This window comes from Callospermophilus lateralis, chromosome 5 (assembly GCF_048772815.1).
Source record: "Callospermophilus lateralis isolate mCalLat2 chromosome 5, mCalLat2.hap1, whole genome shotgun sequence".
In the NCBI taxonomy this organism is placed as follows: domain Eukaryota; kingdom Metazoa; phylum Chordata; class Mammalia; order Rodentia; family Sciuridae; genus Callospermophilus; species Callospermophilus lateralis.
Window position 1 is genome coordinate 32,379,039 of NC_135309.1, and position 3,123 is coordinate 32,382,161.

The following is a 3,123-nucleotide window of genomic DNA, read 5'->3' on the forward strand; positions in this document are numbered from 1 at the left end:
TGAGATTTGTTTTCACATCAATTAGAATGACAGTTATCAAGCCACTGCGACCCTCAGCCAGCAGTTCAGTGCCAACTTGGTGTCACGGTGGGAGGGAGCTAGGCGACTGACCTGAGTGGGCGCAGTATGGCTTGGAGTTGGCATCTCCATGGGGTCGACCAGGGGCTCTGGGTGCTGTGTGAGTATTTCCACTTCTAGTCCCAGGACAAAGGGTTTGGAATTCCCGGAGAATCACCTTTGTGAGAAGGTGGAAATAATTTCTTTAATTCCATCTTAGTTTTCCATCTTGTTGCATTTCTTAGACACATCAAGAAGCCATGAACAACTTTAGTAATGAGTTCAACTGCTACTTCCCTGATGAAGGTTTTATTGCCAAGGACATTCTGAACCAAAAAAATAATGAAGTGTCTTCTGATGATAAGAATGCCTTTTATGTTGCAGACCAGGGAGACTTGCTAAAGAAATATCTAAGATGATTAAAAGCTCTTCCTCATGTCACCCCCTTTTATGCAGTCAAATTCAATGCTAACAGAGCTATAGGGAAGAATTTAGATGCCATTGGTACAGGATGTAACTGTGCTAGCAAGACTGAAATATAGTTGGTACAGAGTGTCCAAATGCCTCCAGAAAGAATTATCTATGCAAATCCTTATAAACAAGTTGTCTCAAATTAAATGTGCTGCAAGTATTGGAATCCATATGATGACTTATGGCATTGAAGTCAAGTTGATGAAAGTTGCCAGAAAGCATCCAAAGGCAAAGTTGGTTTTGCAGATTGCCACTGATGATTCCAAAGCCGTCTGTTGCCTCAGTGTTAAATTTGGTGCCACGCTTAAAACCAGCAGAATTTCTTTTGGAACAAGCTAAAGAATTAATGTTGATGTCATTTGGGGTCAGCTTTCACATGGGGAGTGGCTGCAGTGATCCTGAGACCTTCATGCAAGCCATCTCTGATGCTCACTGTGTCTTTAACATAGGAGCTGATGTTGGTTTCAGCATGCATGTGCTTGATATTTGTGGTGGCTTTCCTGGATGTGAGGATGTAAAGCTTAAATATGAAGAGATCATCAGTGTGATTAACCCAGAACTAGGCAAATACTTTCCTTCAGACTCTGGAGTGAGGATCATAGCTGAGCTAGGAAGATATTGTGTTATTTCAGCTTTCATGCTTGCAGTTAATATCATTGCCAATAAATAAATAAATAAATAATTGTATTAAAGAAGCAGATAAGCTCTAATGATGAAGATAAGACAAGTGAACAGACCTTTATATATTATGTGAATAATGGAATGTACATATCATTTAATTGTATCCTTTATGATCATGCACATGTAAAGCCCCTGCTTCAGAAGAGACCTAAAGCAGATGAGAAGTATTATTCATCCAGCGTATGGGGGCTGACATGTGATGACCTTGAACAGATTGTCGAGTGTTGTGACCTGTTGAAATGCATGTGGGTGATTGGATGCTTTTTGAGAACATGGGCACATACACTGTTGCTGCTACTTCTACTTTCAATGGATTCCAGAGGCCAGCTCTCTATCATGTAATGTCAGGACCAACATGGCAATGCATGCAGCCAATCCAGAACCACAGCTTCCCACATGAAGTGGAGGAACAGGACGTGGGCACTCTACCTGTGCCTTGTGCTCAGAAAAGCAGCATGAAACCTCACTTGGCAGCATGCACCTTCACTAGATTCAGTGTGTAGATGCCACTCTGTACCTCTTCATTGCAAGCTTAGCTTAAGGGATCTGGGGAAGGAGGATGTGAGACCATTGAAGTTAATTACTGCTAGTTTTAAAATGTCTTTGTAAGAGTAGCGTTGGAACAGATGCAGCAATATGGAAGACAAGAAAGTGGGGTCACACTTATGGAAACAATTTGAATGTTTGTTTTATATGTATTTTGATTTACTTTTTAAACAAGCTATTAAAGAATGCCCCCCTCAGCTGCCAAGCAAGCATTTGTACCTTGTACAATGGCAGAATGAGCCAAAAGCTTAATGTTGTGACCTGTTTTGAAAATAAAGTATCTTAGTAATTAAAAAAAAAAAAAGAAATAATAATAAATTCTGGAGCAGATTGTGGGGGAAAACTATGTCTCCAAAAATTTCCTACCATTCTCTTCATACTATTTTTTATTTCTTTTGCTATGAAGAAGCTTTTTAATTTGATATCATCCCACTTGTTAATTCTTGGTTTTATTTTGGGGGCTTTAGAGGTATTTTTCAAGGAAAGCTGTGCCTGTGTCAGTATGTTGTGGCCTTAGCCCTATCTTTTCTACTAGCAGATGCAACCTTTCTGCCCCTCTACCTAAGTAATCCACTTTGAGTTGAATTTTATGCATGGTGAGAAATAGGGATCTCATACCATTCTTGTACATATGAATATCCAGTTTTTTTCCAGCAAATTTTGTTTAAAACGCTATCTTTTCTCCAACAGTATTTTGGCACCTTCGTGAAGTATTAGATGGCTATAAACTTGTGGGTTTGTCTCTGTGCCTTCTATTCCATTCCTTTGGTCTGTATGTCTATTTTGATGCCAATACCATGCTATTTGCTACTGTAGCTTCGTAGTATAATTGGAGATCAGATATTGTGAAGTTTTCAGCATCACTCTTCTTGCTCAAGATTGCTTTGGCTATTCTGTCTTTTGTTCGTCAAAATGAATTCCCTATATTTTCTGTGAAGAATGTCATTGATCTTTGATGGCAGAATGTCAGATTACTGATGGGAAGTAGTGTGGTCATCGGATGACTCTGGGGAGTAAAAAGCCCTGACTCAGAAATTTTGTTAATTCCTTTACTGTAAATATTTCCACAGTGGCTGATTTCAACCTATCACTCATTTGATAACAGGCTTGATAAATTCTTAAACATTTTCATAAGATTTGTTAGTCAGTCTGGACCAGTCACCAGCACACCACTGAACAGCTACTACTTAAACATACTGGATTTGTATGTTGCAATAATGATGATAATTTTCCTGCAATGCCTTCATTCAATTAAAACTCATCTGTTAAGTTATCATATCTATGTAAAGACTTAAAGGCAATAGTGATTATAATTTTAAGTAATAATTTTGAAAAGCTCATCAAAGCTGTAAGCATTCTCCTACAGAA

General features: G+C 38.7%; 1 pseudogene; it reads left to right on the forward strand.

Annotated features, from left to right (window-relative positions):
• The first annotated feature begins 317 nt into the window (after positions 1-317).
• LOC143399028 (ornithine decarboxylase pseudogene) lies at positions 318-1,712 on the forward strand (annotated as a pseudogene).
• Positions 1,713-3,123: the final 1,411 nt, after the last annotated feature.